The sequence below is a fragment of the Myotis daubentonii genome, chromosome 2 (genome assembly GCF_963259705.1).
Source record: "Myotis daubentonii chromosome 2, mMyoDau2.1, whole genome shotgun sequence".
Taxonomy (NCBI): domain Eukaryota; kingdom Metazoa; phylum Chordata; class Mammalia; order Chiroptera; family Vespertilionidae; genus Myotis; species Myotis daubentonii.
The window spans coordinates 107,134,839-107,150,070 of NC_081841.1; the positions used below are offsets into that span (position 1 = coordinate 107,134,839).

A 15,232-nucleotide genomic window follows, 5' to 3' on the forward strand; every position below is an offset into this window, starting at 1 on the left:
CCTCCCAGTAGTGTCAGGGCAGGTGATACAGCCTTCCACACCCTGCATTTTGAGCTTTACAGAGGGAACCAAGGCAGAGACCAAGCTCACCTGTCGGAATAGTCTCAAGGAGCCCTCAGTGACTGGATTGGAAGAGGGGTCATCCTCCCTGCTATTCTGGGAATGAGACTAATAAGAACTCCAGATTGCCAGCCAACCCCATTGGACTCCATACAAGGAGCTCTGTCCAAACAAGAGCAGAGTAATATTTGGACCACTCATGGAGGAGTAGCTCTGGGTCAGGAAAAAACACCCATCATATTCCCTGAAAGCGAAACAGCACCAACCCTGCCTAAAGCCCTGTCAGAAACAGACACTTGAGTGATTAAAATTGACAGCTGGCAGACAGACAAAAAGGGCAGATTGGCCCCTCCTGCTTGCAGCCAAGGCCTGTGGAGAAGACACAAGCAGTGGACCGGTGGATCGCTTGGAGCCTCAAGCAGGGTGCTAAAAGCAAAAGGCAGTGCCTACAGCACCTAAGAACTAACAGGAAGCTCAGAACTGGCATACAGAACACCATGGGGTATTAAAACTTGGCTGAAGCAAATGACACTTCACTTTTTTATTTTTATTTATTTATATATTTTTATGGGGGAAATAACTTATTAGGGCTCTAATAACATTTTCATAACATAACAATATCAAAATAGGTTTGTTTTTAATATATGCTTATGAATATCCCTGATAATATAAAGAAATCCAGAGGACTTTGGAAACCACCAAGATTTCACAGGGTAGCACCTGGTCTGGTTTCTAGGCAGCAGGAGAGGGACTACTGTGTGGCATGTTTTCTCCAGGAAGCCCTGTGAGCACCACAGTTCTGAAATTCTAATATGCTAGTGCCAGCAGAATTGTGAATGACATTTTCACTTTAAATTTATTAGTAAAATTCCTATCAAAGTTTGGCTTCCTCAATCCTGCCATCAGCCAATCTCCCTGCCTATAACAAGCCACAAAACCATCAATCCTGGCCACTCCAGAGGTTGGGCCCAGAGGAAACAAGTTGTGAGATCCCCTGTAAGCCATGACCAAATCTCAGAAAGGAGGGATGTGGGAGAAGAAGCAGACCAGGCTTGAGGAAGCTTTGACCCAAGGCACCATGATCAGAGGCGTGAGGGGACCTAGAGAGGTTCTAGCTGCAGGAAGATGTGCCAAAGCAGGACCTGGAAGACAACAACTCTGGCAGAGTAGACACATTCAGGATTTAAAGACCCAAAAATTAGAAAAGAAACTAGTTTATTTTCTCAAGAACAACTCAAAACTTCTTAAAACTTACAAGCAAATAACCCTGGATAGACTGGGGGTGTGGTGGGGGCTGAAGTCTGTGGAATGAGTTGCTTTTAGCTGAGTCAGAAAGAATGCTGGTTGTGAAATCAGCATAAACACTCTGGCTACTGCAGTTAAGGAGAGTGAGGGAAGCTCAAGGTCAGAGGAGGAGGCCTCTTAAAAGAGAGGATGGAAGAGGAGCAAATGTGAAATATGCCTCTTTTATTCCTGGATCAGTAAGTGACATTTCCACCACCTGGCTGAGAAGGCGCCATACTCCATTCTAGCTGCAATAATACTGCATCCCATCCACTCTTCTTCTCTTTTTTGACTGAAACTCTTCAAAGAACTGCTGGATGTCCTCTCTCTTTACAACCGTGCCTTCATCAGCAAATCTCTTCAGATAGTCTTTAAGTTCAGTCTTCAAGTCATTATATTCACAAATGAGTTCCATTTGTTGGACTCTGTTCATGCTGTTAAGGGTGTCCATGAAAGGATCTGTCCTGTCAGCCGCCTGGTCAACCTTGCCTTTGTTTTCATAAACCAGAATTGTGTCATATTCATCTGTTAGGAACAGGACATCTAGATCGCCATACATTTTCATACAGTCTTTGCAGGTACATAACTTGCTATGCCAGTTCAGGGGCCAAACGGTGGCAGTATCTTTCTTTATAAAATGCTTAGCTTTAAGCTCCTGAAATTTGCAGCCAGACTGTGGTCTGTGTTGAGATGTTGATTCTTAAACAGTCTGGAGATCAGATTCAGAACTAGAGCTGGCACATGGTTCATTAGTCTGCTCTGCTTTAACTGCCTTGACAGCGCTAAGGATGTCCAACTAATGGCCATTAGTCAGACATCCTCCAAGGGGTCCCGGACTGTGAGAGGGCACAGGCTGGGCTCAGGGCCCCTCCATCCCTGAATGCATGAATTTTTGTGCACCAGGCCTCTAGTCAATAATATTCATAAATGTAAATGGATTAAATGATCCAATCAAAAGACATAGAGTAGCTGAATGGATAAGAAAATATGACCCATTTATCTGCTGTCTACAAAAGACCTACCATAGCAAAAAGGAATCCCACAGACTGAAAGTGAAGGGATGGAAAATTTTTTTCAGGCAAATGGAAATGAAAATGAAAAAAGCTGGTGTAGAAATACTTATATCTGACAAAATAGACCTTAAAGTGAAGGCCATAACAAGAGATAAGGAAGGCCACTTCATAATACTAAAGGAATCAATAAAACAAGAGGCTATAACTCTGGTAAAATATATATGCACCCAATATAAGAGCATCTAAATATATAAAAAAACTTCTGGAGGATATCAAGGGAGAGATCAACAGCAATACAATCATAGTAGGGGACCTTAACACCCCACTGACATCAATTAATAAATCTTCTGGACAAAAAATCAACAAGGAAGTAGCAATCCTAAATCACACTCTAGAATAGATGGAACTAATTGACATCTTCAGAACGTTCTACCCCAAAGCTATGGAATATAATACATTCTTCTCAAGTGCATATGGGACATTTTCTTTTTTTTTTTTTTTTTAAATATATTTTATTGATTTTTTACAGAGAAGAAGGGAGAGAGATAGAGAGTTAGAAACATCGATGAGAGAGAAACATCGATCAGCTGCCTCCTGCACATCTCCTACTGGGGATGTGCCCGCAACCCAGGTACATGCCCTTGACCGGAATTGAACCTGGGACCTTTCGGTCTGCAGGCCGACGCTCTATCCACTGAGCCAAACCGGTTTCGGCCATATGGGACATTTTCAAAGATAGACCACATTCAAGAATATTGAAATTATATTAAATATCTCTCAGACCACAATGGCATGAAATTAGAAATCAGCTACAATAAAAATCTCAAAAGCAATCAAATACATGGAGGCTAAATAGCATTCTGTTAAACAATGAATGGGTTATCAAAGAGATCAAAGAAGAAATAAAAAACATCCTGGAGACAAATGAAAATGAACACACAGCAATCAAAATCTAAGGGACATCATGAAAGCAGTCCTGAAAGAGAAGTTCATAACTCTACTGACGTACCTTAAAAAAAAAAAAAGCAAAGAAAAACTGATAAGTTATCTAACAGAACAATTTAAAGAATTAGAAAGAGAAAAATAAGAAAAGCCCAGAGTAAGTAGAAGGAAATAATAAAGATTAGAGCAGAAATAAATGACATAGAAACAAACAAAAAACAATACAAAAAATCAATAAAACCAAAAGCTGGTTCTTTGAAAGGATAAACAAAATTGATGAACCATTAGCAAGACTCATCAAGAAACAATGAGAGAGGATCCAAATAAGTAAAATCAGAAACAAAAGCAGAGAAGTAACCACTGACACCACAGAAATACAAAGGATTGTAAGGCAATACTAGGAAAAACTACATGCCTACAAGCTGGACAATATGGATGAAATGGACAAATTCCTAGAAAAATACAATCTCCCAAAACTGAATCAGGAAGAATCAGAAAACATGAATAGGCCAATAACAAGTGAAATAGAAGCAGTAATAAAAAAAAACTCCCACCAAACAAAAGCCCAGGTAAGGACAGCTTCACAAGGGAGTTTCACCAAACATTCAATGAAGAACTAATACATATATTCCTCAAACTATTTTTTAAAATCCAAGAAGAAGGAACATTCCCAAGCTCTTTTAAGGAGTCCAGCATTACCCTAATTCCCAAAACAGATAAAGACACTACAAAAAAAGAGAATTACAGGCCAATATCCGTGATGGACATAGATGCTAAAATCTTCAACAAAATATTAGCAAAATGGATCCAGCAATATATTAGAAAGATCATATACCATGACCAAGTGGGATTTATTCCAGGGATGCAATATTTGCAAATCAATAAACATGATACATCACATAAACAAATTGAAAGACAAAAAAACAAATGATCATATCAATAGATGCAGAAAAAGCATTCAACAAAATCTAACACCCATTTTTGTTAAAAACTCTCAGCAAAGTGGGAATAGAAGGAGCATATCTCAACATGATAAAGATCTTATATGACAAACCTACAGCGAACATCATAGTCAATGGGCAAAAACTAAAACCATTTCCCCGAAGAACCGGAACAAGACTGGGATGTCCGCTTTCACCACTCTTATTCAACATAGTGCTGGAAGTCCTAGCCACAGCAATCAGATAAAAAGAAGAAATAAAAGGCATCCAAATTGGAAAGGAGTGAGTAACACTCTCATTATTCACAGATGACATGTTATTGTACATAGAGAACTCTACCAAAAAATCCTATTAGATTTAATAAATGAATTTGGCAATGTAGCAGGGTACAAAATCAACACCCAAAAATCGATGGCTTTGTTATATACCAATAATGAATTCTCAGAAAGGGAAACTAAATAAGCAATCACATTTGCCATTGCAACAAAAAAATATTAAAATATTTAGGAATAAACTTAACCAAGACCTGTATTCGGAAAACTACAGGACATTGAAAAAAGAGATAGAAGAAGATATAAGCAAATGGAAGAATATACTATGTTCATGGATTAGTAGAATCAACATCATTAAAATGTCCATCCTACACAAGGCAATCTAGAGATTCAATGCAATTTATATTAAAATACCAACAGCATATTTCACAGATCTAAAACAAATACTCCAAAAATTGATATGGAATTTTAAAAAGACCCCGAATTGCTGCAGCAATTTTGAGAAAGAAAAACAAAGTTGGAGGAATCACAAAAGCCAGATTTCAAGTTATACTAAAAAGCCACAGTAATCAAAACAGCCTGGTACTGGCACAAGAACAGGCATATAGGTCAATGGAACAGAACAGAGACCCCATAAATTGACCAAGCCATTACACTCAATTAATATTTGATAAAGGAGGCAAGAGCATACAATGGAGTCAAGACAGTCTCTTCAATAAATAGTCTTGGGATAATTGGACAGATACATGCAAAAAAATGAAACTAGACAACCAACTTACACCATATGGAAGAAATAACTCAAAATGGGTAAGAGACTTAAATATAAGTCATGAAACCATAAAAATCCTAGAAGAATCCATAGGCAGTAAAATCTTAGACATCTCTTGTAGCAGTATTCTTACGGATATTTCTCCTAGGGCAAAGGAGAAAATAAACAAATGGGACTACATCAAAATAAAAATCTGCACAGCAAAAGAAACCATCAACAAAATGAAAAGGAAGCCCACTGTATGGGAGAACATATTTGGCAATGATACATCTTATAAAGAGTTAATGTCCAAAATATACAAGGAACTCATACAGCTTAACAGAAGACAAATAATCCAATTAAAAAATGGTCAAAGGACCTAGATAGACACTTCTCCAAAGTGAACATACAGATGGCCAAGAAACATATGAAAAAATGCTCAAAGTCACTAATCATCAGAGAGATGCAAATTAAAATGACAATGAGGTATTACCTCACACCTGTCAAAATTGCTATCATAAACAAATCAACAAATGACAAGTGCTAGAGAGGATGTGGAGAAAAGAGAACCCTAGTTCTGGTGGGAATGTAGACTGGTGCATCATTATGGAAAACAGTATGGAGATTCCTCAAAAGAATAAATATGGAATTGCCATTTGACCTAGTGATCCCACTTCTAGAAATATATCCTAAGAAACCTGAAATACCAATCAGAAAGAATGTATGCACTCCTATATTCAAAGCAGCACAATTTACAATAGCTAAGACTAAGAAATAGCCTAAGTGCCCATCAGCAGATGCGTGGATAAAAAAACTATGGTATATTTACATAATGGAATACAATGCAGCAATAAAAAAGAAAGAACTCTTACCATTTGCAACAGTATGGATGGACCTGGAGAGCATTATACTAAGGAAAATAAGCCAGACAGAGAAAGATAAGTATTACATGATCTCACTCATATGTGGAATCTAATGAACGAAATAAACTGATGATCAAAAATAGTCCCAGAGACATAAAAGCATGAACAGACTTTTGAACCTCAGAGGGAAGGCAGGGGAGTTTAGGTGGGAAGAGATCAACCAATGAACTTGTATGCATATGTGCATAACCCATGGACACAGACAATGGGATGGTGAGGCCCTGAGGTGGGGGGAATGAATCGGGCTCAAAGAGGTTAATGGGGTAAAAAGGAGGACCTATGTAATATTTTCAACAATAACGATTTTTTTAATGTTTCCCCTTATGGTTACAATTTAATATTTTTTACCACTTTAAAAAAATAATCTGACCCCAAAAATTTAAAAATCTAAAGTAGAATATTTCGCTCTGGCCCATTTGGCTCAGTGAATAGTGTTGGCCTGGGGACTCAAGGGTCCTGGGTTCAATTCGGGTCAAGAACACATGCCTGGGTTGCGGGCTCAATCCCCACTAGGGGGCATGCAGGAGGCAGCCAATCAATGATTCTCTCTCATCATTGATGTTTCTATCTCTCTCTCCCTCTCTGAAATCAATAAAAATAAAAAACAAAAAACTTTAAAAAAATAAATATAAAGTAGAATATTTCACTGAAAATGAGAATTATCCAAAAATCTGTTATTTAAAAAGTCCTAGATCTAAAAACTGATTGATCCCTTTCTACTTTCTATGATATAAAAACTCTTTAGTATCTTTTCTGCTTCACAGCCTGATCTTCTGCAGATCACCAGAATGTGTGTCCATCAGCCCTCACTTCCATTGAACAGCATCAGTGTCTGGCTGCAGGGCTTGACCACATGATTCTCTCAGACCTGTAATTCAAGCATTTCTATAAAGACATTTCTGGTCCACATCATCAGACTCAGAGAGAGAAGAGAAGAAAGAATGAGAATTTAAACAATTATCGCTTGTTGAAGAAGGTTTGTTTTCTTCATAGAAAAGTCTTTATGCGACACTCACCAAGGTTTTGAGGACTTCCAGGAGCTACTCCAGATGTGAGATTTCAGTTGTAAAATAAACCCATTTCCTTTTTTGTTGGTGCTCCCCCATGTCACTATCTGACTGGGTCACTCAAATACAGCAATCCATCACAAAGGCTTTCTTTCTTTTACACATTGGGGGAAAATAGTTGTAAATGATGCTATAAATACCCACAAGTCATTTGAAATATGAGGATATGGAGCTGCTTGAATACCCACCGATGTAAGTAAAACCACTGTTTCTTAATCTAAGGAGCAGGCTCAGGAAAACCCAGACAGGTTCAGCGGACAACAAATATTCCATTGTACGGATAGACCACATTTTGTTCCATGGACACTTGGGTTGCTTCCACCTCTTGGAAAATTTTAAGTAATACATTTAAATTTTAAAATAAAGCAGTATTAAGAGGCATATAACAAAAAGGAGCACTTTTCTGTTCTACTCCAGATTCTGTCCTATTACTCCCCTGTCGTATCATTTAGCTTCCTTCTGGTTGTTCAAGCCATATTTCTAAACATACTTTTCTTTTAGTGCATTTTCTTGGATTTTTACATTTTTAATGTAATGCACTGAGTCCCACCATAGAAGAGCTAGCTCTCCTACCGCACACCTCCATATATCCACCCAGAACTGTCTCCCTTTATCATTGTCTCAATATAACCCCACCTCACATTTGATGAAATGTTTATGGTACTATGTGTGTCCATTAGGGTCTAGTAGGAGACAGAAACGACACCAGAATATGAATGAAGAAAATTTAACAGAAAGAATTATCAACTAATAATTGGGAAATTGACTACTAAGAAAAAGGGACAGAGAACTCTAAAGAATACAGAAATATCAGTTGTAGGGAGAAGTTACTATGTCTAGGATGGGAGGAGAGTGCCAAGAAAGGGCCCACTGGAAGAGCCCCCTCCTCAAGGCAAAGAGGATGTGGCTGTGTCCTGCTGGGTGGTAGAAGAGTTGGAGGAAGTGCTGAGGCTGGACCAGGAAGCCATGGCTGAGGTGCCAGTGACACTCAAGTTGCCCACTGAGGATCTGCTGACTGATTTGCCAAGAAAACAAGAAAATCAAAGACTGAAACCCAAGAAAATCCCCATTCCTCTTCCGACGTCCTTCTGTACCCTCCACTGACAAGGCTTGACCATGTGACATGGGTGAAGGAAATGTTCCTAGGGCCCAGGTCCAAAATCATGAAACAGGGCAAAGAGGGGTGGGTGCAAAGCTGAGGAACAGGACAATGACAAACCGTGCACTACGGTTAGGGACACAGCTATCCCATGATGCCTCTCCTCCAGGTAGGATGTCTATTTCCTAGAGCCATATCTTCCTCTCTCCTCATCTATAATCTCTTTTTGGTGGAGGGAGGCTTCTGGACAAAGGCATGGAAGAGGCAAGCTTTCTGAGAATTTGCATATCTAAAATTGCCATCATTTGACTGCATCTAGGATTCTAAACTGGAGACCATTTCCCCCAGAACTTTAGAGACATTGTGTCTTCATTTCTAGCATTCAGCACTGCTTTTAGAAAGCCCGATGACCTTATGATTCCTGATCTTTTCTAGGTGATGTTTTTGGATTTTTTGTTGTTGTTGTTCTCTGTGGAACCCTTTGGGATCTTTTCTTTATATCCTGATCTTTGAAATTTCACACAATGATGCATCTGGGTCTGAGCCTATGTATGTATGTATGTTGTTAATCCTCACTCAAGGATATTTTTTCCATTCATTCCCCCCCCCCCCGCCCCTATTTTTAGACAGTGGAAGGGAGGGAGGGAGAGGAAGAGAGAGATCAAACCTGCAACCCAAGTATATGCCTTTGACCGGGAATCAAATCCAAGACCCTTCGGTGCTGGGGCAGATGCTGTAACCACTGAGCACAGCAGGCAGTGCTGAGCCTTTTTAAATGAATTACTCTGGACATCTGTGCCCTTTTGATCTGGGTAACCCTATTCTCCAGTTCTTGGAACTTTCCCATGTTATGTTTCTGCCATTTCCCTCCCCTGCACTTTCTCTGCTCTCTTTCTGAAACTTAGTTGTTGGATGTTGCAACTCCTGGGTTGAACCTTAAGATTCCTTTTCTCTCTCATACTTTGCCCCTTTTCATCTTTTTGCTTGACTTTATGCACATTTTCCCAACCTTGTTATCCAGTCTTTCTACTGAATATTTTAATTTTCAATCTTTCTTGTTTAATATTCCTTTTTCATAATCGCTGATTGCTTCCTGTATGATTACCTTTAAGCAGCATTTCTAGTTTCTTTTGCTTCTTATATTGTAGCTTTTGCTCCCACCTCCCCTTTTATTTGATATCCACCTTTCATGTTGAAAGCATTTCTGAAATGTATAGTCCGTTCTTATTTGAGCGAGAAAAGGAGTTATGGGGATGAGTTTTCCTGACTAAGTTCAGCGTAGATTTACTGTGCAAGTGATGTCAGCAACTGCAGGCACCTATGCCGTTGGTCTTGACTGGTCTGTTTACTCAGAAAGGGGTCCTTAGATCTTTCCCCAGGTTGTCTAGAAGCTGAGCCTCAAACATCCTGGACTTCAAGAATCAGGGTTCTCACTTTCAATCCTTACATTTCCAGAACAGCCTTTCACTCCTACCTCCATCATGGATGGTATCCAAGACCCAGGCCCCTCTGTCTCAGACTCCAGATTCCTACAGGTGTGGGAAGGACTGCATAGGTTGGGGAGAGGAATCTGGAATGGCTAAATGGCTTCTTTCATACATGGACTTTTATTTTTTATTGATTTCAGAGAGGAAGGGAGAGGGAGAGAGAAACATCAACAATGAGAATCATTGATCCTCTGCCTCCGGATGAGCCTGTAACCCGGGCATGTGCCCCGACCAGGAATCAAACTGTGACCTCCTGGTTCATAGGTCAATGCTCAACCACTGAGCCACACCAGCTGGGCTATTTAGTTTTTTAAATATATTTTTATTGACTTCAGAGAGGGAGAGGGAAGTAGAAACATTAATGATGAGAATCATTGACTGGCTGCCTCCTGCACACCCCCAACTGGGGATCTAGCCCACAACCCAGGCATGTGCTCTTGACCAGAATCAAACTTGGGACCCTTCAGTCCACAGGCCAATGCCCTATCCACTGAGCAAAACCAGCTAGGACAATTGATAGACTTTTAAACAATTGCCCAGCCGGCATTGCTCAGCGGGGGTGGGGGGGATGGTGGAGTGAATAATGGTCAGAAAAATTAAAAATCTTAAAATGGACTATCTCATTCCAACACAATTTCCTCACAAAAAAATGAACACTCAAATGAGGCTGCAATCAAAGTAAGTTTCCAAGGGGCTCATTTTGTCAGCTGAGCAGGCCGTTAACAGTGATAAATGCACCAAGCCATATTTGATTGCAGCAGCCAAAGAAACGTACCTAGAGAAAATAAGCTTAACCTTTTGGCAAAAAGAGTTGCTCAGAGCTAAGTCACTTAAAAGTTTTAAAACAATTGTTTTCAAGTGGTTTTTCTTAGTCCTTGATGGGTCAAAAGATTTACTTACCTATATTTCTTGGTTGTCTTTTCAAAGAGTCAGTGCCATGTTTGAAGTGACTGAGTTAATCTCTATAAATAGACTGGTTAACAACTACAGGCAAGGGTATTTTCAAAGAAGTTGAGAAAACATGAATTCAGTAGAACCTGAAAAGTTCTGTGAAGATGGGTGGCAAAAATATGTAGCAAGTAGACAAAGTCTTCATTAAAATGTAATGTTCATGATGTTATTCATCAGCAGGTACTTTGTGTAAATTTTTCAATCTATCACATGTGAACCAGTAGTATCAAGGATGAATTTCAGTCTTGTAGACTTAACCATCATTGGTTCTATGAATGTCAGATAAGTGGAATATCCTGTGTTGCCCTACCAAATAAGTCTGACAGCACAGCAGTAAGATGTTTAGCACTGTGATGTTTTGAATTCAGAGACAAGATGACATTTTTCTGAATGAGAAGAACCACACTCAACTACTATTGTTCAACACTAAATAACTTTGGAAATTAGCCTTTGTTGCAGGCTTCTTCATAGTTCTTAATAAAGTCAAACTAAAGTTACAAAGCAGAGCAGTGCTTACGTACAAAATGTATTTCAGTAATTTCCAACAACTGTTGCTTGAGCTGCACACACACATCTCCTGCTGTCGGTTAAAAGCATCACCTCCATACCCACATCCATTTATAGCATATTCTCCAAGCTCAAACTACAGTCAGCAATATTTTCCAAAAGTCAGTGCAAGTGTGAAGGAAATTTCCATATTTCAAAATTCTTTTAATAGTGCAGTTGATGAGATTTCATCTAGTCTTCAGTTGGGAAGTGATCAATGTGCACTGTGACATGCTGAAAGGCAAATACCCAGGGAAGAATCTAATAGAACCAAGTGATGATTGTTTGCACTCATGGATTGACAACAGTATTTGTCAGTATTTATGTTTGAAGAGATATTTTCAGACAAAATACATAAAATCTAATAAATGAACATTTGCAATCAATTTTGATGATAGTGAACTTTGAATTCCAGTTACGCATTGGATAATCCTCTCAAAAGCATTCCATCCATCCTTCTCATTAGACCTGTATTAGAAAAAGTTGTACTCAATTATTTTGAATTTTGTCAATAAAATGAAAATTTGTTTTCTAAGTACCTACATAATCCTCCATGTTGCCTAAAATACTGGCTCTGTGGTTCTGTACAGAAAAGGTTTGCTGAGCTTAAAGATGAAGGAAGTATTAGAGATTTGAGGAGAGTTAGGTATCTAGGAGAGCAAGACAATGAGTGGACTACAGCAGGGTTGACCATGGGCCTGTCTTTGGCACATGCAACAGCATATGTGCAAATGAGGGGCAGGCAGAGTAAGTGCTCCAGGTGTGGCCATCACTGGCCCTGCTAAATCCATCTCCACTTAGCCATCTGCTTTCTATCTTCCAAAATTTTGCTGCATTCTCACCTGTTACTTTTCTCTTGGCACTTTCGCATGGAAAAGCAGTTCATGAATGGGAGGGGGCGGTGCAGATTGGAGGAGTACCCATTTCATGTTGTTAACAATAAGCAGTAAAGGGGTTAAGGAGCACACATGAGCTTTCCCATATAAAGACCTGAATTTGAATCACAGTTCACCATTTACTAGTTGTGTGACCCTAGGCATCTACTAACCTTTAAGATGGGACAATGCCAGCAATACCTCATGGGTTTTCACACAGAAATAACTGAACTATTGATTTTATTCCCATAACCACTCTTGAAGAAAGAAAAATAAAACCTGAAACTTAAGGAAAACGGACAGAGAAATAAGTCTATCTAAAAAAATCCACATTAGTTTTGACTAGCCACTTACTTGTGGCAAAATGAAAAGCATGTGTGTCCATAGTTAACTCTCTGGAGCTCAGCGTGCATAAAATTAAGAAAGTGGTATTTGAAAACAAAATGGGAGGTTCAAATTAACAACAAATCCTTCCATAGACGTGAAGTTTCTCTTAGTGAATGCGACCAAAAAGCCTAAGGAATATTTATTTGCCACTCAATACAAGAGAATAAAACAAGTTACATGAGAAAAATATCTTTATTATGTTCTATTCCATTCTAGTTCATTTTTTTTTTAAGTTGTGGGCCGATTTTTTGACTGTTATGTTTTTAACCCAGGTGTTAAAAATGCAGCTCTCAGGACCCACCGCACATCTACTAAGTCAATCTCCAGGGCACAGATCAGAAATCTGCATTTTAAAAAACTTCACTAGTGATTTTTTTTTGTTGTTGTTAATCCTCATCTAAGGACATTTTTTTCATTGACTGTCAGAGAGAAGGGAGGGAGGGAGGCAGGATGGAGGAGGCAGGAAGAGAGCAAGGGGGAAGGGAGGGAGGGAGGAAGAGGGGGAGAGAGAGAGACACACAGACAGACAGACAGACAGACAGACACATTGCTCTGACAGGGGCTGGGGACCAAACCTGCAACCCAGGTATGTTGACCAGGAATCGAACCCAAGACCCTCTGGTGTGGAGGCTGACACTCTAATCATTGAGTAACACCGGCCAGGGCCACAAGTGATTTTAAAGCGCTTATACTTTGTATACTATACCAGTCGTCAAGCCCTATATCCAGGTCCCCTTGGTCTTCATAAGGGGAAGGTGACAGGAACAAATCAGACACACACACACACACACACGTGCTCAAAGGCACACGAAAAATCAGGTGCTACTTCATGGATCATAAATCCTCATATTTTTAGTGGTTTATTTATTTTCAAAATTATTGAACTTGACTTATAATCACTAATTCACTCAACAAACATTAATACCTAGTATGTGCCAGGACCCTTTCTAGGTACCTGGGACACGGCAGGAAAAGCAGTCCTTACCCTACGAGCTTTATATTCTGGCGAACTAACTCTGCCCTTGCAGCATGATGATTAAAAACTGTATCGAGAACACTAATAACCTCTAAGAGCCTTCAGTGTGGAAGATGTTCACTATTGTTTTCTATTTGCATGTATCTCTGCACCCTCAAATAGTTGGCACCTATTCCTCTCCAGAAGCAGATTGGTGTAACAGAAATCTGAACTGCATTAGGGTCAGAGTTGGGCTCACAAGTGGGCCTTGTATTAGGCCCGAGTATTGGTTTCTTTATAATGAAAGAGACTGTGTGCAACAAGGCCTAAGTACCTACCTTACTCTGAGGTTCCATCTCCCCTGTAGAATAAAGTCTTTTCAAAGAGGGCTATCTATCCTATTGTGTAACAAGCACCTGGCTTAGTGTGCCTGGAAGAATCACTCAAGTATCTGTTGAAATGAATAAATAACTGGTTCCATGACATGACTGCAGCTAGTGATAAAGGTGGCCCAGCCCTATTGAGGGTATTATGTAATTTATTTTTGAAAAGGGGGATTTTTTTTTAAAATATATTTTATTGATTTCTTACAGAGAGGAAGGGAAAGGGATAGAGTTAGAAACATCGATCAGCTGCCTCCTGCACACTCCCTACTGGGTATGTGCCTGCAACCAAGGTACATGCCCTTGACCGGAATCGAACCTGGGACCCTTGAGTCCGCAGGCCAACGCTCTACCCACTGAGCAAAACCGGCCAGGGCAGAAAAGGGGGAAATTTTGAATTCTAAAACCCCCAAGGGTTTCTGATAAAGGATTATGGTATTCTTATAACAGCATAAACCAAGAAAAAAGCAATTGTGCTATGTACTACTGCCATCTGCTGACACCAACTTAGAACTATAAAAATGTATATAATAAAAAGGCTTAACCTTGCTTATGAGGGCGAAGAGCACCACACCACACCACTGCCATGACTTAAAAATATTTGAGATTCTATTTTTTAAAAGCAACTGCTATGGGTGAAAAAAAAAAAATCCTCAGTGGAGTTTTTATAAACATAGAAAACTCAGTACAGCCAGCATGGCTCAGTGGTTGAGCATTGACCTATGAACCAGGAGGTCAAGGTTTGATTCCTGGTCACATGCCCAGGTTGTGGGCTTGATTCCCAGTGTGGGGTGTGCAGGAAGCAGCTGATAAATGATTCTCTCTCATCACTGATGTTTCTTTATCTCTCTCCATCTCCTTTCCTCTCTGAAATCAATAAAAATATATTTTAAAAATATATTAAAAAAATATGGCCAATGCAGCTCAGTGGCTAAGCGACAACCTATGAACCAAATGGTCACGGTTCAATTCCCGGTAAGGCACATGCCTGGGTTGTGGGCTCGATCCCCAGTGTGAGGCATGCAGGAGGCAGCCAATCAATGATTCTCTCTCATCATTGATGTTGCTCTCTCTCTCTGCCCCTCTCTTCTTCTCTAAAATCAAATTTTTTTTTTAATGATCTGGGCAGGTAGGTGGCTTAGTTGGTTGGAGCGTCATCCCAAACACCTAAAGGTTGTGGGTTCAATTCCCTATTAGGGCATATACCTAGGTTGCAGATTTTGATCCCTGGATGGGGAACGTACAGGAGGCAACCAACTGATGTTTCTCTCTCTCATCAATGTATGTTTCACCCCCCGC

General features: G+C 39.7%; 1 pseudogene; it reads right to left on the reverse strand.

Annotated features, from left to right (window-relative positions):
* Window positions 1-1,510: 1,510 nt before the first annotated feature.
* Window positions 1,511-11,888, reverse strand: LOC132226644 (putative E3 ubiquitin-protein ligase UBR7; annotated as a pseudogene).
* Window positions 11,889-15,232: the final 3,344 nt, after the last annotated feature.